At 50.3% G+C, this 21,032-nt stretch overlaps 14 non-coding genes and 19 pseudogenes across 14 annotated transcripts; all 33 read left to right on the forward strand.

Moving 5' to 3' along the window:
• The first annotated feature begins 252 nt into the window (after positions 1–252).
• LOC135601398 (5S ribosomal RNA) lies at positions 253–371 on the forward strand. Its single transcript, XR_010483692.1, has one exon. It is a non-coding gene; the product is annotated as a 5S ribosomal RNA (ribosomal RNA).
• Positions 372–721: 350 nt separating this feature from the next.
• LOC135603445 (5S ribosomal RNA) lies at positions 722–840 on the forward strand (annotated as a pseudogene).
• Positions 841–1,190: 350 nt separating this feature from the next.
• On the forward strand, positions 1,191–1,309 carry LOC135601957 (5S ribosomal RNA; annotated as a pseudogene).
• Positions 1,310–1,659: 350 nt separating this feature from the next.
• LOC135600584 (5S ribosomal RNA) lies at positions 1,660–1,778 on the forward strand. Its single transcript, XR_010482902.1, has one exon. It is a non-coding gene; the product is annotated as a 5S ribosomal RNA (ribosomal RNA).
• Positions 1,779–2,016: 238 nt separating this feature from the next.
• Positions 2,017–2,135, forward strand: LOC135602659 (5S ribosomal RNA; annotated as a pseudogene).
• A 350-nt stretch (positions 2,136–2,485) lies between these two features.
• LOC135604469 (5S ribosomal RNA) lies at positions 2,486–2,604 on the forward strand. Its single transcript, XR_010484229.1, has one exon. It is a non-coding gene; the product is annotated as a 5S ribosomal RNA (ribosomal RNA).
• A 238-nt stretch (positions 2,605–2,842) lies between these two features.
• Positions 2,843–2,961, forward strand: LOC135604264 (5S ribosomal RNA; annotated as a pseudogene).
• Positions 2,962–3,311: 350 nt separating this feature from the next.
• Positions 3,312–3,430, forward strand: LOC135602101 (5S ribosomal RNA). Its single transcript, XR_010483951.1, has one exon. It is a non-coding gene; the product is annotated as a 5S ribosomal RNA (ribosomal RNA).
• A 238-nt stretch (positions 3,431–3,668) lies between these two features.
• Positions 3,669–3,787, forward strand: LOC135602484 (5S ribosomal RNA; annotated as a pseudogene).
• Positions 3,788–4,137: 350 nt separating this feature from the next.
• On the forward strand, positions 4,138–4,256 carry LOC135599826 (5S ribosomal RNA). Its single transcript, XR_010482169.1, has one exon. It is a non-coding gene; the product is annotated as a 5S ribosomal RNA (ribosomal RNA).
• Positions 4,257–4,493: 237 nt separating this feature from the next.
• Positions 4,494–4,612, forward strand: LOC135603546 (5S ribosomal RNA; annotated as a pseudogene).
• A 350-nt stretch (positions 4,613–4,962) lies between these two features.
• On the forward strand, positions 4,963–5,081 carry LOC135601151 (5S ribosomal RNA). Its single transcript, XR_010483453.1, has one exon. It is a non-coding gene; the product is annotated as a 5S ribosomal RNA (ribosomal RNA).
• Positions 5,082–5,431: 350 nt separating this feature from the next.
• Positions 5,432–5,550, forward strand: LOC135601162 (5S ribosomal RNA). The gene has a single exon (XR_010483464.1). It is a non-coding gene; the product is annotated as a 5S ribosomal RNA (ribosomal RNA).
• A 350-nt stretch (positions 5,551–5,900) lies between these two features.
• LOC135602701 (5S ribosomal RNA) lies at positions 5,901–6,019 on the forward strand. Its single transcript, XR_010484010.1, has one exon. It is a non-coding gene; the product is annotated as a 5S ribosomal RNA (ribosomal RNA).
• A 350-nt stretch (positions 6,020–6,369) lies between these two features.
• On the forward strand, positions 6,370–6,488 carry LOC135601958 (5S ribosomal RNA; annotated as a pseudogene).
• Positions 6,489–6,838: 350 nt separating this feature from the next.
• LOC135600585 (5S ribosomal RNA) lies at positions 6,839–6,957 on the forward strand. Its single transcript, XR_010482903.1, has one exon. It is a non-coding gene; the product is annotated as a 5S ribosomal RNA (ribosomal RNA).
• Positions 6,958–7,195: 238 nt separating this feature from the next.
• LOC135602413 (5S ribosomal RNA) lies at positions 7,196–7,314 on the forward strand (annotated as a pseudogene).
• Positions 7,315–7,664: 350 nt separating this feature from the next.
• On the forward strand, positions 7,665–7,783 carry LOC135599940 (5S ribosomal RNA). The gene has a single exon (XR_010482277.1). It is a non-coding gene; the product is annotated as a 5S ribosomal RNA (ribosomal RNA).
• Positions 7,784–8,133: 350 nt separating this feature from the next.
• On the forward strand, positions 8,134–8,251 carry LOC135604444 (5S ribosomal RNA; annotated as a pseudogene).
• Positions 8,252–8,602: 351 nt separating this feature from the next.
• LOC135603142 (5S ribosomal RNA) lies at positions 8,603–8,720 on the forward strand (annotated as a pseudogene).
• Positions 8,721–9,070: 350 nt separating this feature from the next.
• Positions 9,071–9,189, forward strand: LOC135599723 (5S ribosomal RNA). Its single transcript, XR_010482067.1, has one exon. It is a non-coding gene; the product is annotated as a 5S ribosomal RNA (ribosomal RNA).
• A 350-nt stretch (positions 9,190–9,539) lies between these two features.
• Positions 9,540–9,658, forward strand: LOC135599914 (5S ribosomal RNA). The gene has a single exon (XR_010482253.1). It is a non-coding gene; the product is annotated as a 5S ribosomal RNA (ribosomal RNA).
• Positions 9,659–10,008: 350 nt separating this feature from the next.
• LOC135602712 (5S ribosomal RNA) lies at positions 10,009–10,127 on the forward strand. The gene has a single exon (XR_010484011.1). It is a non-coding gene; the product is annotated as a 5S ribosomal RNA (ribosomal RNA).
• Positions 10,128–10,477: 350 nt separating this feature from the next.
• Positions 10,478–10,595, forward strand: LOC135600866 (5S ribosomal RNA). Its single transcript, XR_010483177.1, has one exon. It is a non-coding gene; the product is annotated as a 5S ribosomal RNA (ribosomal RNA).
• A 350-nt stretch (positions 10,596–10,945) lies between these two features.
• LOC135603997 (5S ribosomal RNA) lies at positions 10,946–11,064 on the forward strand (annotated as a pseudogene).
• A 351-nt stretch (positions 11,065–11,415) lies between these two features.
• Positions 11,416–11,534, forward strand: LOC135602790 (5S ribosomal RNA; annotated as a pseudogene).
• A 350-nt stretch (positions 11,535–11,884) lies between these two features.
• On the forward strand, positions 11,885–12,003 carry LOC135603943 (5S ribosomal RNA; annotated as a pseudogene).
• Positions 12,004–12,354: 351 nt separating this feature from the next.
• On the forward strand, positions 12,355–12,473 carry LOC135602792 (5S ribosomal RNA; annotated as a pseudogene).
• A 351-nt stretch (positions 12,474–12,824) lies between these two features.
• Positions 12,825–12,943, forward strand: LOC135602776 (5S ribosomal RNA; annotated as a pseudogene).
• A 351-nt stretch (positions 12,944–13,294) lies between these two features.
• On the forward strand, positions 13,295–13,413 carry LOC135602793 (5S ribosomal RNA; annotated as a pseudogene).
• A 351-nt stretch (positions 13,414–13,764) lies between these two features.
• On the forward strand, positions 13,765–13,883 carry LOC135603173 (5S ribosomal RNA; annotated as a pseudogene).
• A 326-nt stretch (positions 13,884–14,209) lies between these two features.
• On the forward strand, positions 14,210–14,328 carry LOC135603650 (5S ribosomal RNA; annotated as a pseudogene).
• Positions 14,329–14,654: 326 nt separating this feature from the next.
• Positions 14,655–14,773, forward strand: LOC135601695 (5S ribosomal RNA; annotated as a pseudogene).
• The last annotated feature ends 6,259 nt before the right edge of the window (positions 14,774–21,032 follow it).

The raw sequence follows: 21,032 nt of genomic DNA on the forward strand, positions 1-21,032 counted from the left end.
GGGCTCAAAGAGAGCTTTCCGGATTTGGGTCGCAATAGCGATTCCTAGATCATTCTAGAAAGTGCCGATGGTTTCGGAACGCGCTTGCCGTGACCAATACGCAGTCGTCGGGCTACGGCACGGAGTGAGCTTGCAATAGGGATTTCGTGAACGTTCGAGAAAGCGACGACGGTTTCGTGATGGGCAAGAGGCTCCGGACGTTGATGCACCGACCGCGACGTGCACATTGGCGAGGGAAGAAGCTCGCGAAACGGGTGCGATAATGCCAGCACTAAATCACCGGATCCCATCAAAACACCGAAGTTAAGCGTGCTTGGGCCAGAGTAGTACTATGATGGGTGACCCCCTGGGATGTCCTCGTGTTGCACTCCTTTTTGCATCCCGGGATACGAAACATCTCCCGTAGAGCTCCGAGACGATTGTTTTGGGGCTGGAAATTTGCTGTGACCGCTACGTAGTCAGTATCGAGGGGCTCGGAGAGAGCTTTCCGGATTGGGGTCGCAATAGCGATTCCGAGATCGTTCTAGAAAGTGCCGATGGTTTCGGCACGCGCTTGCTGTGACCGATACGCAATCGTCGGGCTAGGGCTCGGAGAGAGCTTGCAATAGGGATTTCGTGAACGTTCGAGAAAGCGCCGATGGTTTCGTGACGGGCAAGAGGCTCCGGACGTTGATACGCCGACCGCGACGTGCACATAGGCGAGGGACGAAGCACGCGAAACGGGTGCGATAATGCCAGCACTAAATCACCGGATCCAATCAAAACACTGAAGTTAAGCGTGCTTGGGCCAGAGTAGTACTACGATGGGTGACCCCCTGGGAAGTCCTCATGTTGCACTCCTTTTTGCATCCCGGGATACGAAACATCTCCCGTAGAGCTCCGAGACTATTGTTTTGGGGCTGGAAATTTGCTGTGACCGCTATGCAATCAGTATCGAGGGGCTCAAATAGAGCTTTCCGGATTGGGGTCGCAATAGTGATTCCTAGATCGTTCTAGAAAGTGCCGATGGTTTCGGCACGCGCTTGCCATGACCGATACGCAGTCGTCGGGCTAGGGCTCGGAGAGAGCTTGCAATAGGGATTTCGTGAATGTTCGAGAAAGCGACGACGGTTTCGCGACGGGCAAGTGGCTCCGGACGTTGATGCGCTGACCGCGACGTGCACATAGGCGAGGGACGAAGATCGCGAAACGGGTGCGATAATGGCAGCACTAAATCACCGGATCCCATCAAAACACCGAAGTTAAGCGTGCTTGGGCCAGAGTAGTACTACGATGGGTGACCCCTTGGGAAGTCCCCGTGTTGCACTCCTTTTTGCATCCCGGGATACGAAACATCTCCCGTAGAGCTCCGAGACGATTGTTTTGGGGCTGGAAATTTGCTGTGACCGCTACGCTGTCAGTATCGAGGGGCTCCGATAGAGCTTTCCGGATTGGGGTCGCAATAGCGATTCCGGGATCGTTCTAGAAAGTGCCGATGGTTTCGGCACGCGCTTGCCGTGACCGATACGCAGTCGTCGGGCTAGGGCTCGGAGAGAGCTTGCAATAGGGATTTCATTAACGTTCGAGAAAGCGACGACAGTTTCGTGACGGGCAAGAGGCTCCGGACGTTGATGCGCCGACCGCGACGTGCACATAGGCGAGGGACGAAGCACGCGAAACGGGTGCGATATTGCCAGCACTAAATCACCGGATCCCATCAAAACTCCGAAGTTAAGCGTGATTGGGCCAGAGTAGTACTAGGATGGGTGACCCCCTGGGAAGTCCTCGTGTTGCACTCCTTTTTGCATCCCGGGATACGAAACATCTCCCGTAGAGCTCCGAGACGATTGTTTTGGGGCTGGAAATTTGCTGTGACCGCTACGCAATCAATATCGAGGGGCTCGGAGAGAGCTTTCCGGATTGGGGTCGCAATAGCGATTCCGAGATCGTTCTAGAAAGTGCCAATGGTTTCGGCACGCGCTTGCCGTGACCGCGGACCGCGACGTGCACATAGGCGAGGGACGAAGCTCGCGAAACGGGTGCGATAATGGCAGCACTAAATCACCGGATCCCATCAAAATACCGAAGTTAAGCGTGCTTGGGCCAGAGTAGTACTACGATGGGTGACCCCCTGGGAAGTCCCCGTGTTGCACTCCTTTTTGCATCCCGGGATACGAAACATCTCCCGTAGAGCTCCGAGACGATTGTTTTGGGGCTGGAAATTTGCTGTGACCGCTACGCAGTCAGTATCGAGGGGCTCCAAGAGAGCTTTCCGGATTTGGGTCGCAATAGCGATTCCGAGATCGTTCTAGAAAGTGCCGATGGTTTCGGCACGCGCTTGCCGTGACCGATACGCAGTCGTCGGGCTAGGGCTCGGAGAGAGCTTGCAATAGGGATTTCATTAACGTTCGAGAAAGCGATGACGGTTTCGTGACGGGCAAGAGGCTCCGGACGTTGATGCGCCGACCGCGACGTGCACATAGGCGAGGGACGAAGCACGCGAAACGGGTGCGAAAATGCCAGCACTAAATCACCGGATCCCATCAAAACTCCGAAGTTAAGCGTGCTTGGGCCAGAGTAGTACTAGGATGGGTGACCCCCTGGGAAGTCCTCGTGTTGCACTCCTTTTTGCATCCCGGGATACGAAACATCTCCCGTAGAGCTCCGAGACTATTGTTTTGGGGCTGGAAATTTGCTGTGACCGCTACGCAGTCAATATCGAGGGGCTCGGAGATAGATTTCCGGATTGGGGTCGCAATAGCGATTCCGAGATCGTTCTAGAAAGTGCCGATGGTTTCGGCACGCGCTTGCCGTGACCGCGGACCGCGACGTGCACATAGGCGAGGGACGAAGCTCGCGAAACGGGTGCGATAAAGGCAGGACTAAATCACCGGATCCCATCAAAACACTGAAGTTAAGCGTGCTTGGGCCAGAGTAGTACTACGATGGGTGACCCCCAGGGAAGTCCCCGTGTTGCACTCCTTTTTGCATCCCGGGATACGACACATCTCCCGTAGAGCTCCGAGACGATTGTTTTGGGGCTGGAAATTTGCTGTGACCGCTACGCAGTCAGTATCGAGGGGCTCTGAGAGAGCTTTCTGGATTGGGGTCGCAATAGCGATTCCGAGATCGTTCTAGAAAGTGCCGATGGTTTCGGCACGCGCTTGCCGTGACCGTTACGCAGTCGTCGGGCTAGGGCTCGGAGAGAGCTTGCAATAGGGATTTCATTAACGTTCGAGAAAGCGACGACGGTTTCGTGACGGGCAAGAGGCTCCGGACGTTGATGCGCCGACCGCGACGTGCACATAGGCGAGGGACGAAGCACGCGAAACGGGTGCGATAATACCAGCACTAAATCACCGGATCCCATCAAAATTCCGAAGTTAAGCGTGCTTGGGCCAGAGTAGTACTAGGATGGGTGACCCCTTGGGAAGTCCTCGTGTTGCACTCCTTTTTGCATCCCGGGATACGAAACATCTCCCGTAGAGCTCCGAGACGATTGTTTTGGGGCTGGAAATTTGCTGTGACCGCTACGCAGTCAATATCGAGGGGCTCGGAGATAGCTTTCCGGATTGGGGTCGCAATAGCGATTCCGAGATCGTTCTAGAAAGTGCCGATGGTTTCGGCACGCGCTTGCCGTGACCGCGGACCGCGACGTGCACATAGGCGAGGGACGAAGCTCGCGAAACGGGTGCGATAATGGCAGCACTAAATCACCGGATCCCATCAAAACACTGAAGTTAAGCGTGCTTGGGCCAGAGTAGTACTACGATGGGTGACCCCCTGGGAAGTCCCCGTGTTGCACTCCTTTTTGCATCCCGGGATACGAAACATCTCCCGTAGAGCTCCGAGACGATTGTTTTGCGGCTGGAAATTTGCTGTGACCGCTACGCAGTCAGTATCGAGGGGCTCCGAAAGAGCTTTCCGGATTGGGGTCGCAATAGCGATTCCGAGATCGTTCTAGAAAGTGCCGATGGTTTCGGCACGCGCTTGCCGTGACCGATACGCAGTCGTCGGGCTAGGGCTCGGAGAGAGCTTGCAATAGGGATTTCATTAACGTTCGAGAAAGCGACGACGGTTTCGTGACGGGCAAGAGGCTCCGAACGTTGATGCGCCGACCGCGACGTGCACATAGGCGAGGGACGAAGCACGCGAAACGGGAGCGATAATACCAGCACTAAATCACCGAATCCCATCAAAACTCCGAAGTTAAGCGTGCTTGGGCCAGAGTAGTACTAGGATGGGTGACCCCCTGGGAAGTCCTCGTGTTGCACTCCTTTTTGCATCCCGGGATACGAAAAATCTCCCGTAGAGCTCCGAGACGATTGTTTTGGGGCTGGAAATTTGCTGTGACCGCTACGCAGTCAATATCGAGGGGTCGGAGAGAGCTTTCCGGATTGGGGTCGCAATAGCGATTCCGAGATCGTTCTAGAAAGTGCCAATGGTTTCGGCACGCGCTTGCCGTGACCGCGGACCGTGACGTGCACATAGGCAAGGGACGAAGCTCGCGAAACGGGTGCGATAATGGCAGCACTAAATCACCGGATCCCATCAAAACACCGAAGTTAAGCGTGCTTGGGCCAGAGTAGTACTACGATGGGTGACCCCCTCGGAAGTCGTCGTGTTGCACTCCTTTTTGCATCCCGGGATACTAAACATCTCCCGTTGAGCTCCGAGACGATTGTTTTGGGGCTGGAAATTTGCTGTGACCGCTACACAGTCAGTATCGAGGGGCTCCGAGAGAGCTTTCCGGATTGGGGTCGCAATAGCGATTCCGAGATAGTTCTAGAAAGTGCCGATGGTTTCGGCACGCGCTTGCCGTGACCGATACGCAGTCGTCGGGCTAGGGCTCGGAGAGAGCTTGCAATAGGGATTTCGTGAACGTTCGAGAAAGCGCCGACGGTTTCGTGACGGGCAAGAGGCTCCGGACGTTGATACGCCGACCGCGACGTGCACATAGGCGAGGGACGAAGCACGCGAAACGGGTGTGATAATGCCAGCACTAAATCACCGGATCCCATCAAAACTCCGAAGTTAAGCGTGCTTGGGCCAGAGTAGTACTAGGATGGGTGACCTCCTGGGAAGTCCTCGTGTTGCACTCCTTTTTGCATCCCGGGATACGAAACATCTCCCGTAGAGCTCCGAGACGATTGTTTTGGGGCTGGAAATTTGCTGTATCCGCTACGCAGTCAGTATCGAGGGGCTCGGAGAAAGCTTTCCGGATTGGGGTCGCAATAGCGATTCCGAGATCGTTTTAGAAAGTGCCGATGGTTTTGGCACGCGCTTGCCGTGACCGATACGCAGTCGTCGGGCTACGGCTCGGAGAGAGCTTGCAATAGGGATTTCGTGAACGTTCGAGAAAGCGCCGACGGTTTCGTGACGGGCAAGAGGCTCCGGACGTTGATACGCCGACCGCGACGTGCACATAGGCGAGGGACGAAGCACGCGAAACGGGTGTGATAATGCCAGCACTAAATCACCGGATCCCATCAAAACTCCGAAGTTAAGCGTGCTTGGGCCAGAGTAGTACTAGGATGGGTGACCTCCTGGGAAGTCCTCGTGTTGCACTCCTTTTTGCATCCCGGGATACGAAACATCTCCCGTAGAGCTCCGAGACGATTGTTTTGGGGCTGGAAATTTGCTGTATCCGCTACGCAGTCAGTATCGAGGGGCTCGGAGAAAGCTTTCCGGATTGGGGTCGCAATAGCGATTCCGAGATCGTTTTAGAAAGTGCCGATGGTTTTGGCACGCGCTTGCCGTGACCGATACGCAGTCGTCGGGCTACGGCTCGGAGAGAGCTTGCAATAGGGATTTCGTGAATGTTCGAGAAAGCGCCGACGGTTTCGTGACGGGCAAGAGGCTCCGGACGTTGATACGCCGACCGCGACGTGCACATAGGCGAGGGACGAAGCACGCGAAACGGGTGCGATAATGCCAGCACTAAATCACCGGATCCCATCAAACCTCCGAAGTTAAGCGTGCTTGGGCCAGAGTAGTACTAGGATGGGTGACCCCCTGGGAAGTCCTCGTGTTGCACTCCTTTTTGCATCCCGGGATACGAAACATCTCCCGTAGAGCTCCGAGACGATTGTTTTGGGGCTGGAAATTTGCTGTATCCGCTACGCAGTCAGTATCGAGGGGCTCGGAGATAGCTTTCCGGATTGGGGTCGCAATAGCGATTCCGAGATCGTTCTAGAAAGTGCCGATGGTTTCGGCACGCGCTTGCCGTGACCGATACGCAGTCGTCGGGCTAGGGCTCGGAGAGAGCTTGCAATAGGGATTTCGTGAACGTTCGAGAAAGCGCCGACGGTTTCGTGACGGGCAAGTGGCTCCGGACGTTGATGCGCTGACCGCGACGTGCACATAGGCGAGGGACGAAGATCGCGAAACGGGTGCGATAATGGCAGCACTAAATCACCGGATCCCATCAAAACACCGAAGTTAAGCGTGCTTGGGCCAGAGTAGTACTACGATGGGTGACCCCTTGGGAAGTCCCCGTGTTGCACTCCTTTTTGCATCCCGGGATACGAAACATCTCCCGTAGAGCTCCGAGACGATTGTTTTGGGGCTGGAAATTTGCTGTGACCGCTACGCTGTCAGTATCGAGGGGCTCCGATAGAGCTTTCCGGATTGGGGTCGCAATAGCGATTCCGAGATCGTTCTAGAAAGTGCCGATGGTTTCGGCACGCGCTTGCCGTGACCGATACGCAGTCGTCGGGCTAGGGCTCGGAGAGAGCTTGCAATAGGGATTTCATTAACGTTCGAGAAAGCGACGACAGTTTCGTGACGGGCAAGAGGCTCCGGACGTTGATGCGCCGACCGCGACGTGCACATAGGCGAGGGACGAAGCACGCGAAACGGGTGCGATATTGCCAGCACTAAATCACCGGATCCCATCAAAACTCCGAAGTTAAGCGTGATTGGGCCAGAGTAGTACTAGGATGGGTGACCCCCTGGGAAGTCCTCGTGTTGCACTCCTTTTTGCATCCCGGGATACGAAACATCTCCCGTAGAGCTCCGAGACGATTGTTTTGGGGCTGGAAATTTGCTGTGACCGCTACGCAATCAATATCGAGGGGCTCGGAGAGAGCTTTCCGGATTGGGGTCGCAATAGCGATTCCGAGATCGTTCTAGAAAGTGCCAATGGTTTCGGCACGCGCTTGCCGTGACCGCGGACCGCGACGTGCACATAGGCGAGGGACGAAGATCGCGAAACGGGTGCGATAATGGCAGCACTAAATCACCGGATCCCATCAAAACACCGAAGTTAAGCGTGCATGGGCCAGAGTAGTACTACGATGGGTGACCCCTTGGGAAGTCCCCGTGTTGCACTCCTTTTTGCATCCCGGGATACGAAACATCTCCCGTAGAGCTCCGAGACGATTGTTTTGGGGCTGGAAATTTGCTGTGACCGCTACGCTGTCAGTATCGAGGGGCTCCGATAGAGCTTTCCGGATTGGGGTCGCAATAGCGATTCCGAGATCGTTCTAGAAAGTGCCGATGGTTTCGGCACGCGCTTGCCGTGACCGATACGCAGTCGTCGGGCTAGGGCTCGGAGAGAGCTTGCAATAGGGATTTCATTAACGTTCGAGAAAGCGACGACAGTTTCGTGACGGGCAAGAGGCTCCGGACGTTGATGCGCCGACCGCGACGTGCACATAGGCGAGGGACGAAGCACGCGAAACGGGTGCGATAATGCCAGCACTAAATCACCGGATCCCATCAAACCTTCGAAGTTAAGCGTGCTTGGGCCAGAGTAGTACTAGGATGGGTGACCCCCTGGGAAGTCCTCGTGTTGCACTCCTTTTTGCATCCTGGGATACGAAATATCTCCCGTAGAGCTCCGAGACGATAGTTTTGGGGCTGGAAATTTGCTGTGACCGCTACGCTGTCAGTATCGAGGGGCTCCGAGAGAGCTTTCCGGATTGGGGTCGCAATAGCGATTCCGAGATCATTCTAGAAAGTGCCGATGGTTTCGGCACGCGCTTGCCGTGACCGATACGCAGTCGTCGGGCTAGGGCTTGGAGAGAGCTTGCAATAGGGATTTCGTGAACGTTCGAGAAAGCGACGACGGTTTCGCGACGGGCAAGAGGCTACGGACGTTGATGCGCTGACCGCGACGTGCACATAAGCGAGGGACGAAGCTCGCGAAACGAGTGCGATAATGGCAGCACTAAATCATCGGATCCCATCAAAACACCGAAGTTAAGCGTGCTTGGGCCAGAGTGGTCTACGATGGGTGACCCCCTGGGAAGTCCTCGTGTTGCACTCCTTTTTGCATCCCGGGATACGAAACATCTCCCGTAGAGCTCCGAGACGATTGTTTTGGGGCTGGAAATTTGCTGTGACCGCTACGCAGTAAGTATCGAGGGGCTCCGAGAGAGCTTTCCGGATTGGGAATCGCAATAGCGATTCTGAGATCGTTCTAGAAAGTGTCGATGGTTTCGGCAGGCGCTTGCCGTGACCGATACGCAGTCGTCGGGCTAGGGCTCGGAGAGAGCTTGCAATAGGGATTTCGTGAACGTTCGAGAAAGCGACGACGGTTTCGCGACGGGCAAGAGGCTCCGGACGTTGATGTGCTGACCGCGACGTGCACATAGGCGAGGGACGAAGCTCGCGAAACGGGTGCGATAATGGCAGCACTAAATCACCGGATCCCATCAAAACACCGAAGTTAAGCGTGCTTGGGCCAGAGTAGTACTACGATGGGTGACCCCCGGGAAGTCCTCGTGTTGCACTCCTTTTTGCATCCCGGGATACGAAACATCTCCCGTAGAGTTCCGAGACGATTGTTTTGGGGCTGGAAATTTGCTATGACCGCTACGCAGTCAGTATCGTGGGGCTCCGAGAGAGCTTTCCGGATTGGGGTCGCAATAGCGATTCCGAGATCGTTCTAGAAAATGCCGATGGTTTCGGCACGCGCTTGCCGTGACCGATACGCAGTCGTTAGGCTAGGGCTCGGAGAAAGCTTGCAATACGGATTTCGTGAACGTTCGAGAAAGCGACGACGGTTTCGCGACGGGCAAGAGGCTCCGGACGTTGATGCACTGACCGCGACGTGCACATAGGCGAGGGACGAAGCTCGCGAAACGGGTGCGATAATGGCAGCACTAAATCACCGGATCCCATCAAAACTCCGAAGTTAAGCGTGCTTGGGCCAGAGTAGTACTAGGATGGGTGACCTCCTGGGAAGTCCTCGTGTTGCACTCCTTTTTGCATCCCGGGATATGAAACATCTCCCGTAGAGCTCCGAGACGATTGTTTTGGGGCTGGAAATTTGCTGTATCAGCTACGCAGTCAGTATCGAGGGGCTCGGAGATAGCTTTCCGGATTGGGGTCGCAATAGCGATTCCGAGATCGTTTTAGAAAGTGCCGATGGTTTTGGAACGCGCTTGCCGTGACCGATACGCAGTCGTCGGGCTAGGGCTCGGAGAGAGCTTGCAATAGGGATTTCTTGAACGTTCGAGAAAGCGCCGACGGTTTCGTGACGGGCAAGAGGCTCCGGACGTTGATACGCCGACCGCGACGTGCACATAGGCGAGGGACGAAGCACGCGAAACGGGTGCGATAATGCCAGCACTAAATCACCGGATCCCATCAAACCTCCGAAGTTAAGCGTGCTTGGGCCAGAGTAGTACTAGGATGGGTGACCCCCTGGGAAGTCCTCGTGTTGTACTCCTTTTTGCATCCCGGGATACAAAACATCTCCCGTAGAGCTCCGAGACGATTGTTTTGGGGCTGGAAATTTGCTGTGACCGCTACGCAGTCAGTATCGAGGGGCTCCGAGAGAGCTTTCTGGATTGGGTTCGCAATAGCGATTCCGAGATCGTTCAAGAAAGTGCCGATGGTTTCGGCACGTGCTTGCCGTGACCGTTACGCAGTCATCGGGCTAGGGCTCGGAGAGAGCTTGCAATAGGGATTTCGTGAACGTTCGAGAAAGCGCCGACGGTTTCGTGACGGGCAAGAGGCTCCGGACGTTGATACGCCGACCGCGACGTGCACATAGGCGAGGGACGAAGCACGCGAAACGGGTGCGATAATGCCAGCACTAAATCACCGGATCCCATCAAACCTCCGAAGTTAAGCGTGCTTGGGCCAGAGTAGTACTAGGATGGGTGACCCCCTGGGAAGTCCTCGTGTTGCACTCCTTTTTGCATCCCGGGATACGAAACATCTCCCGTAGAGCTCCGAGACGATTGTTTTGGGGCTGGAAATTTGCTGTATCCGCTACGCAGTCAGTATCGAGGGGCTCGGAGATAGCTTTCCGGATTGGGGTCGCAATAGCGATTCCGAGATCGTTTTAGAAAGTGCCGACGGTTTTGGCACGCGCTTGCCGTGACCGATACGCAGTCGTCGGGCTAGGGCACGGAGAGAGCTTGCAATAGGGATTTCGTGAACGTTCGAGAAAGCGCCGACGGTTTCGTGACGGGCAAGAGGCTCCGGACGTTGATACGCCGACCGCGACGTGCACATAGGCGAGGGACGAAGCACGCGAAACGGGTGCGATAATGCCAGCACTAAATCACCGGATCCCATCAAACCTCCGAAGTTAAGCGTGCTTGGGCCAGAGTAGTACTACGATGGGTGACCCCCGGGAAGTCCTCGTGTTGCACTCCTTTTTGCATCCCGGGATACGAAACATCTCCCGTAGAGTTCCGAGACGATTGTTTTGGGGCTGGAAATTTGCTATGACCGCTACGCTGTCAGTATCGAGGGGCTCCGAGAGAGCTTTCCGGATTGGGGTCGCAATAGCGATTCCGAGATCATTCTAGAAAGTGCCGATGGTTTCGGCACGCGCTTGCCGTGACCGATACGCAGTCGTCGGGCTAGGGCTCGGAGAGAGCTTGCAATAGGGATTTCGTGAACGTTCGAGAAAGCGACGACGGTTTCGCGACGGGCAAGAGGCTACGGACGTTGATGCGCTGACCGCGACGTGCACATAAGCGAGGGACGAAGCTCGCGAAACGAGTGCGATAATGGTAGCACTAAATCATCGGATCCCATCAAAACACCGAAGTTAAGCGTGCTTGGGCCAGAGTGGTACTACGATGGGTGACCCCCTAGGAAGTCCTCGTGTTGCACTCCTTTTTGCATCCCGGGATACGAAACATCTCCCGTAGAGCTCCGAGACGATTGTTTTGGGGTTGGAAATTTGCTGTGACCGCTACGCAGTCAGGATCGAGGGGCTCCGAGGGAGCTTTCCGGATTGGGAATCGCAATAACGATTCCGAGATCGTTCTAGAAAGGGCCGATGGTTTCGGCAGGCGCTTGCCATGACCGATACGCAGTCGTCGGGCTAGGGCTCGGAGAGAGCTTGCAATAGGGATTTCGTGAACGTTCGAGAAAGCGACGACGGTTTCGCGACGGGCAAGAGGCACCGGACGTTGATGCGCTGACCGCGACGTGCACATAGGCGAGGGACGAAGCTCGCGAAACGGGTGCGATAATGGCAGCACTAAATCACCGGATCCCATCAAAACACCGAAGGTAAGCGTGCTTGGGCCAGAGTAGTACTACGATGGGTGACCCCCTGGGAAGTCCTCGTGTTGCCCACCTTTTTGCATCCCGGGATACGAAACATCTCCCGTAGAGCTCCGAGACGATTGTTTTGGGGCTGGAAATTTGCTGTGACCGCTACGCAGTCAGTATCGAGGGGCTCCGAGAGAGCTTTCCGGATTGGGGTCGCAATAGCGATTCCGAGATCGTTCTAGAAAGTGCCGATGGTTTCGGCACGCGCTTGCCGTGACCGATACGCAGTCGTCGGGCTAGGGCTCGGAGAGAGCTTGCAATAGGGATTTCGTGAACGTTCGAGAAAGCGCCGACGGTTTCGTGACGGGCAAGAGGCTCCGGACGTTGATGCGCTGACCGCGACGTGCACATAGGCGAGGGACGAAGCTCGCGAAACGGGTGCGATAATGGCAGCACTAAATCACCGGATCCCATCAAAACACCGAAGTTAAGCGTGCTTGGGCCAGAGTAGTACTACGATGAGTGACCCCCTGGGAAGTGCTCGTGTTGCTCTCCTTTTTGCATCCCGGGATACGAAACGTCTCCCGTAGAGCTCCGAGACGATTGTTTTGGGGTTGGAAATTTGCTGTGACCGCTACGCAGTCAGGATCGAGGGGCTCCGAGGGAGCTTTCCGGATTGGGAATCGCAATAACGATTCCGAGATCGTTCTAGAAAGGGCCGATGGTTTCGGCAGGCGCTTGCCATGACCGATACGCAGTCGTCGGGCTAGGGCTCGGAGAGAGCTTGCAATAGGGATTTCGTGAACGTTCGAGAAAGCGACGACGGTTTCGCGACGGGCAAGAGGCACCGGATGTTGATGCGCTGACCGCGACGTGCACATAGGCGAGGGACGAAGCTCGCGAAACGGGTGCGATAATGGCAGCACTAAATCACCGGATCCCATCAAAACACCGAAGGTAAGCGTGCTTGGGCCAGAGTAGTACTACGATGGGTGACCCCCTGGGAAGTCCTCGTGTTGCCCACCTTTTTGCATCCCGGGATACGAAACATCTCCCGTAGAGCTCCGAGACGATTGTTTTGGGGCTGGAAATTTGCTATGACCGCTACGCAGTCAGTATCGAGGGGCTCCGAGGGAGCTTTCCGGATTGGGAATCGCAATAGCGATTCCGAGATCGTTCTAGAAAGTGCCGATGGTTTCGGCAGGCGCTTGCCATGACTGATACGCAGTCGTCGGGCTAGGGTTCGGAGAGAGCTTGCAATAGGGATTTCGTGAACGTTCGAGAAAGCGATGACGGTTTCGCGACGGGCAAGAGGCTCCGGACGTTGATGCGCTGACCGCGACGTGCACATAGGCGAGGGACGAAGCTCGCGAAACGGGTGCGATAATGGCAGCACTAAATCACCGGATCCCATCAAAACACCGAAGTTAAGCGTGCTTGGGCCAGAGTAGTACTACGATGGGTGACCCCCTGGGAAGTGCTCGTGTTGCTCTCCTTTTTGCATCCCGGGATACGAAACGTCTCCCGTAGAGCTCCGAGACGATTGTTTTGGGGCTGGAAATTTGCTGTGACCGCTACGCAGTCAGTATCGAGGGGCTCCGAGGGAGCTTTCCAGATTGGGAATCGCAATAGCGATTCCGAGATCGTTCTAGAAAGTACCGATGGTTTCGGCAGGCGCTTGCCATGACCGATACGCAGTCGTCGGGCTAGGGCTCGGAGAGAGCTTGCAATAGGGATTTCGTGAACGTTCGAGAAAGCGACGACGGTTTCGCGACGGGCAAGAGGCACCGGACGTTGATGCGCTGACCGCGACGTGCACATAGGCGAGGGACGAAGCTCACGAAACGGGTGCGATAATGGCAGCACTAAATCACCGGATCCCATCAAAACACCGAAGGTAAGCGTGCTTGGGCCAGAGTAGTACTACGATGGGTGACCCCCTGGGAAGTCCTCGTGTTGCCCACCTTTTTGCATCCCGGGATACGAAACATCTCCCGTAGAGCTCCGAGACGATTGTTTTGGGGCTGGAAATTTGCTGTGACCGCTACGCAGTCAGTATCGAGGGGCTCCGAGGGAGCTTTCCGGATTGGGAATCGCAATAGCGATTCCGAGATCGTTCTAGAAAGTGCCGATGGTTTCGGCAGGCGCTTGCCATGACTGATACGCAGTCGTCGGGCTAGGGCTCGGAGAGAGCTTGCAATAGGGATTTCGTGAACGTTCGAGAAAGCGACGACGGTTTTGCGACGGGCAAGAGGCACCGGACGTTGATGCGCTGACCGCGACGTGCACATAGGCGAGGGACGAAACTCGCGAAACGGGTGCGATAATGGCAGCACTAAATCACCGGATCCCATCAAAACACCGAAGTTAAGCGTGCTTGGGCCATAGTAGTACTACGATGGGTGACCCCTTGGGAAGTCCTCGTGTTGCACTCCTTTTTGCATCCCGGGATACGAAACATCTCCCATAGAGCTCCGAGACGATTGTTTTGGGGCTGGAAATTTGCTGTGACCGCTACGCAGTCAGTATCGAGGGGCTTCGAGAGAGCTTTCCGGATTGGGGTCGCAATAGCGATTCCGAGATCGTTCTAGAAAGTGCCGATGGTTTCGGCACGCGCTTGCCGTGACCGATACGCAGTCGTCGGGCTAGGGCTCGGAGAGAGCTTGCAATAGGGATTTCGTGAACGTTCGAGAAAGCGACGACGGTTTCGCGACGGGCAAGAGGCTCCGGACGTTGATGCGAGGGACAAAGCTCGCGAAACGGGTGCGATAATGGCAGCACTAAATCACCGGATCCCATCAAAACACCGATGTTAAGCGTGCTTGGGCCAGAGTAGTACTACGATGGGTGACCCCCTGGGAAGTCCTCATGTTGCACTCCTTTTTGCATCCCGGGATACGAAACATCTCCCATAGAGCTCTGAGACGATTGTTTTGGGGCTGGAAATTTGCTGTGACCGCTACGCAGTCAGTATCGAGGGGCTCCGAGAGAGCTTTCCGTATTGGGGTCGCAATAGCGATTCCGAGATCGTTCTAGAAAGTGCCGATGGTTTCGGCACGCGCTTGCCGTGACCGATACGCAGTCGTCGGGCTAGGGCTCGGAGAGAGCTTGCAATAGGGATTTCGTGAACGTTCGAGAAAGCGACGACGGTTTCGCGACGGGCAAGAGGCTCCGGACGTTGATGCGAGGGACAAAGCTCGCGAAACGGGTGCGATAATGGCAGCACTAAATCACCGGATCCCATCAAAACACCGAAGTTAAGCGTGCTTGGGCCAGAGTAGTACTACGATGGGTGACCCCTTGGGAAGTCCTCGTGTTGCACTCCTTTTTGCATCCCGGGATACGAAACATCTCCCATAGAGCTCCGAGACGATTGTTTTGGGGCTGGAAATTTGCTGTGACCGCTACGCCGTCAGTATCGATGGGCTCCGAGAGAGCTTTTTATTAGGATCGAGAGCACTAAGAGGGGGGGGGGGGTGAATTAGTGCAGCGGATATTTTTCAGCGATTAAAAAGCGAAGGCTGCGTTCGTTCGACAAAGACTATTTTGATGCAAAAACCGATTCTAAGATTACTTATGATTAAGTGCAGTTTACGTTTAAGCGCAGTTAGCGTCTAAACGCAGTTAGCGTCTAAATGCAGATTGCGTCTAAACTCAGATTGCGTCTAAGCGCAGTTTGCGTCTTAGCGCAGATTGCGTCTAAGTGCAGATTGCGTCTAAACGCAGATTGCGTCTAAGCGCAGATTGCGTCTAAACGCAGATTGCGTCTAAGCGCAGATTGCGTCTAAGCGCAGATTGAGCAGAAGTATAAAGACAATGTGCTGCTGTTGTACAGCTCAAAAGGTAATCTGCAAAAAAATAGATTTACGTCTAAACGCAGATTTGTGTCTAAACGCAGATTTACGTCTAAACGCAGATTTACGTCTTAAACGCAGATTAGACGCAGATTTACGTCTGAACTTTGAAACTCGTTTGTATATTCGCAGAGGGCAATATGCAGTTGAAATCAAGACGTAAACGTAAACTGAAATCTGTAACACCCCTCATTTCCGAATGTTCGTATAAATTTTTGGTGATAATGTAAGCATCTATTTTAATTGACAAAAGAAATAGAGTATGAATCAGAGGTAACTTATTTTTAAGATTTGGGAGATCTGTTCAAAAAAAAAAAAAAAAAGAAAGAATCTGAGGACCTATATGTAAACCCTAAGGACCTGATCGTGAATATGATAAAAACAAGGACTAAACTGCAAAATGCACCAAATGACAAATTCCACCGCTTAAGCCTCTCTGCCTTCGTTGTTAAGGAAGCAGAGGAGGCAGCTCATGGGTGATCAGGGAAAGAAAGAAAGAAAGAAGAAGAAGAAGAAGAAGAAGAAGAAGAGGAAGAAGAGAAAGAAAATTGGGGCTTTTAGGGTTCTTGCTTTAATCTTGTCATTTCGGGTCAAAATTTCCAAAGGCAAGTGTTCTAACCCCATCCTACAGAAGTATTAGACTCTGTTTTTATGTTGATTCAAAATAAATTGGAAGATTTCTATTTAGAAACTGATATGTCTCTCTTTGGACTTAAAACCATGGATTCTGGAAGTTTTTCGGTAAACTGACCCCTAAGCACTGTTTCGGCTATAAGTTTTAATACAGAATGAGAATTCAGGCAGGAACTATTTTTGTTTGAAATTAGACTCGTATGTATTTCTTTTGACACTGATTTTGTAGATTTTGGACACCGAATACTTACCCAAAAATTTGTTTCAAAAGAGCCTATAGACGCTGTAAAACAGAGTTCAAGATTTCTGACCTTTCGATACTAAAACGCCTATAACTCCCTGTTGAAAATTCTGATTTGTACCAAACTGATTTTATTTGAAACTAGACTTGAAATTCTCTCTTTTGACATATAGGTTGAAAATTTTGGAGTTCAATTGCCCACCCTATCGTCTGTTGAATCCGACCCTATAAATTCTGAAAAACAGTGATTGTGATTTTGACCTTGTGTTACCAAATCAGAGGTAAGTATGATATGATTGCAACGTCAAGGACGACGTTTGAGCTTCTGTATGACATATGAGTTTGATATGCTCTGAAATGCTTCATTCACTGTTGATTTTGCTTCGTAATGTTCCATATGCTGTTGATATGTTTCGGAACATTTTATATGCCATTGATAAGCTCCGATATGTTTCCTTTGTTTCTGATATGCTCCAATTACTCTATGCCCCATCTGTCAGGAACCAAATATATATGATTAAAAGGACAATTGTGATTCTGCTCCTAAGGATATTATGTCTACGAAATCGTATATTCTGCTTTGTGTTTTGAAACTGTATCTCTTTGGAAATTGTACTATTTTGATTATGGATATGTTAGTCACTTGCTGAGCTCTTTATGCTCACCCCGTTTGTTGATAAATTTTTCAGGATAGCGTATCGCTTGCTTAAATGTTAAGAATGGGCTAAGGCAGTGGAAAGTTTAGAAGACGTTGGGCAGAACTTTTGTTAGCATATATGTAGTTGTGTATAAGCTACCTTGCATCTGATGAAATGTGACTATGAATCTAAACCTGTGGATTTTGTGTAAGTTAAAGGATCCCTCATGTATAGGGTTTTGGAATGTTAAATTAAATTCGTGTAATGATATGAACTCATGGTAAATCGATGATTGTGGTGACTGCATAGATTTCCCCACATGTGGATTTATATTGTGGTTTTTATTTTGATGAGTCGAGTTCAGATTGTATGAATTATCGAGTGATGTGTGCTATGTTTATGAATTGCACAGGGTTATGAATTGGTAGATTATAGAAGTGAAATTTTTGATCTGAATGTTTTCTTAGTGACCTCAAATGTGTGTTTGGATCCTGGGTTAGTTGTGACGAAAAATTTTAAATATCATGGATATTTTTAGGGGCGTGACAGAGGTGGTATCAGAGCATGATTTGAGAATCACTAAGAATATTATGTTTTTTTGAGGTTTATTGACTATCATTTAGAGATTGATCAAAGAAAATGTTCTTTTGATATTTTAGGAAGCAAGGATGACGAGATCATCTGGTTCTCCTGTTGCATCTACTGCTGATCAATTGAGTGGTATTATGCGGACTTTGGAGACTATGGCACAAGTGATGCAACAACAACAGAGCATAGTCTATTTCTTATTGAGTGGTATCACGCGTGAAAGGGGATTACGGCCAGCAATAAGAGGCCGAATGTCAGCTTTGAAATTACAAACATATGCTGATACTATAGAAAGAGCTTTGAAAATTGAAAGAGACATGGAGGAAATTCAAGAAATCATTGGCAAGAACAAAAGGGACAAATTTACTAGCAAAAGCAGGAGGGAAAATGAATATGAAGATAGTAACAAGAGGTTTAAGACATCTGGATTTGAGAAAAGGAAACCATTGGGGAGGACTCAGTTATGTGCAAAATGCGGATTAAATCATGAGACAAGTCGGTGTTTTCGGGTGACTGGAGCATGTTTTGGTTGTGGAAAGCTAGGTCATCAAATAAAAGATTGCCCACTGAACAGGAAAAGAGAGCCACTGTCTCCTAGACCCTCAGCCCATGCTAGAGTATACGTTATCACTGAACAAGATTCTAGAGCTTCTAAATCAGTGGAGGAAGGTATTCTTCATGTTTCTAAAAGAAATGCAAAAGTTTTGTTTGATCCCGGCTCCAACTTATCGTTTGTTTCAAAATACTTTGCTTGTCACTTGGATATTCCACCTAAACCCCTGGATTATATGTTATATGTAACAACTGCTGTTGGAGATTCATTGGCAACAAACTTGGTCTACCCATCTTGTTTGATCTCTATTGGAGACCACGAATTCCTTGCTGATTTGATTCTCCTAGAGATCCAGGGCTTTGATATTATACTTGGTATGGATTGGTTATCTTCTCATCACGCTAGTATTGATTGTTACAAAAAAAAATAATTACTTTCTGCATACCAGATCAGCCTATATTTTTCTTTGAGGGCATTAAGCATGATTTGCCTCCTTGCTTAATATCCGCACTTCAAGCTTATCATCTTATGCAGAAAGGTTGTTTTTGTTATATGGTGTGTGTAAAGGAGCATTCAAATCAGGAAACCCACCTAGATGAAATTTCAGTGGTCAAAGAATTCCCTGATGTATTTCCAGACGACTTGCCTGGTTTACCTCTAGATAGAGAGGGTGAATTTGCTATTGATCTAGTCCCCAGTACCACCCCAATATCTAAGCCTCCCTACAGAATGGCACCACTTGAGCTAGAAGAATTAAAGAAGCAAATACAAGAATTATTAGATAAGGGTTTCATACGACCCAGTGTGTCCCCATGGGGTGCTCCGGTACTATTAGTGAAGAAGAAGGATGGAACATTGAGGCTTTGTATTGATTATAGACAGTTGAATCAGGTGACCATCAAAAACAAATATCCCATACCTAGAATTGATGATTTGTTTGATCAACTGCAGGGTGCACAAGTATTCTCTAAGATTGACCTGAGGTCAGGTTACTATCAGTTAAAGATCAAGGAGGAGGATATTTCAAAAACAGCTTTCAGAACTCGATATGGTCATTATGAATTCTTGGTGATGCCTTTTGGTTTGACAAATGCCCCTGCAGCTTTTATGGAACTAATGAATAGGATATTTCAACCGCTCTTGGATATCTGTGTAATTGTATTTATTGATGACATATTGGTGTATTCAAAGAGTAATCAGGAGCATGAGGAACACTTGAGAGATGTGCTGTCCATACTAAGAGAAAAGAAGTTGTATGCGAAGTTCAGCAAATGTGAATTTTGGTTGAATGAAGTTGCTTTCTTAGGCCATGTGATTTCAGGGAAGGGCATATCTGTTGATCCAAGGAAAATAGAAGCTGTAGTTGAATGGGAAGTACCAACAAATGTAACAGAGGTTAGAAGTTTCTTGGGCATGGCAGGTTATTACAGGAGATTTGTGGAGAGATTTTCTCGAATTGCTCAACCTCTCACCAAACTCACTAAGAAGAATATAAAATTTGTATGGGGTGATGATTGTGAGCAAAGCTTTCAAGAGTTAAAAAGAAGATTGACTAGTGCCCCTATTCTCACTATTCCAAGTGGTAGTGAGGGATTTGTAGTTTATACTGATGCTTCAAGAAAGGGCCTAGGATGTGTTTTGATGCAGGAAGGGAGAGTAATTGCTTATGCTTCTAGGCAACTTAAAGGTTATGAATTGAATTATCCAACTCATGATTTGGAATTAGCAGCAATTATTTTTGCTCTAAAGATTTGGAGACATTATTTGTATGGTCGACAGTTTGAAATCTTCACTGATCACAAGAGTTTAAAATATATTTTCACTCAGAAAGAGTTGAACATGAGACAGCGAAGATGGATAGAACTTCTGAAGGATTATGATTGTGCCATCCGTTATCACCCAGGCAAGGCCAATGTTGTAGCTGATGCACTTAGTAGGAAATCTACGAGTTTTATGGCTAGTCTGGTTGTGAAGCAATGGAAGTTATTAGATGAAAATTTTGATTTGAAAGTTTTGAAGAAAGAGCAAGACTCGATGATGTTGATGGCCTCCATTCAATTGCAATCTGATCTTATTCAACAAATTAAGGAGGGACAATTACGAGATCCACACTTAATCTTCTTGAGGAATGAAGTAGAAAAGGAATTGAAGCCATAATTTCAAGTTTCAAAGGATGGCCTATTGAGATTTGGGGAGAGAGTATGTGTACCAAATGAACTAGATATCAAGAATCAAATCCTAAATGAAAGTCATACTTCAAAGTACGCCCTACACCCTGGGAGCACTAAGATGTATAGAGATCTTCAAAGTTATTATTGGTGGGAAGGCATGAAGAAGGAAATTGCAATGTATGTTTCAAAATGTTTGACGTGTCAGCAACTCAAAGTAGAACACCAAAGACCTGGAGGGTTGCTGCAACCTTTAGTTATACCTGAATGGAAATGGGAATGTATTACTATGGATTTTGTTTCAGGACTACCCAGAACCTCGAGGAAGCATGATGCTATTTGGGTTATCATTGATAGGTTAACAAAATCTGCACATTTCCTTCCGATTAATATGACTTATTCGCTTGATAGACTTGCAGATTTATATGTTAATGAAATAGTAAGACTTCATGGTATTCCAAAGGAGATCATCTCTGATAGAGACTCCAGATTTCTCTCTAGATTCTGGAGAAGATTACAGGAATCTATGGGCACTAAAGTTAAGTTTAGTACTGCATATCATCCTCAGACTGATGGTCAGTCAGAAAGAACAATTCAAACACTTGAGGATTTGCTTAGAGCCTATGTTATGGATTGGAAAGGTGAATGGGATAAGGATATTTCACTTGTTGAGTTCACGTATAACAATAGTTATCATTCAAGTATTCAGATGGCTCCTTATGAAGCTTTATATGGGCGAAAGTGCATAACACCTATATGTTGGGAGGAAGTTGGGGACAGAAAGTTGTTAGCACCGGACAAGGTACAAGAAACTACCGAGAAAATTCAAGTTATAAGGAAAAGGTTAAAAGCTGCTCAGAGTCGTCAAAAGAGTTATGCCGATAATAGGAGACGAGATATTGAGTTTGA

This window comes from Musa acuminata, chromosome BXJ2-1 (assembly GCF_036884655.1).
Source record: "Musa acuminata AAA Group cultivar baxijiao chromosome BXJ2-1, Cavendish_Baxijiao_AAA, whole genome shotgun sequence".
NCBI classification, from domain to species: Eukaryota; Viridiplantae; Streptophyta; class Magnoliopsida; order Zingiberales; family Musaceae; genus Musa; species Musa acuminata.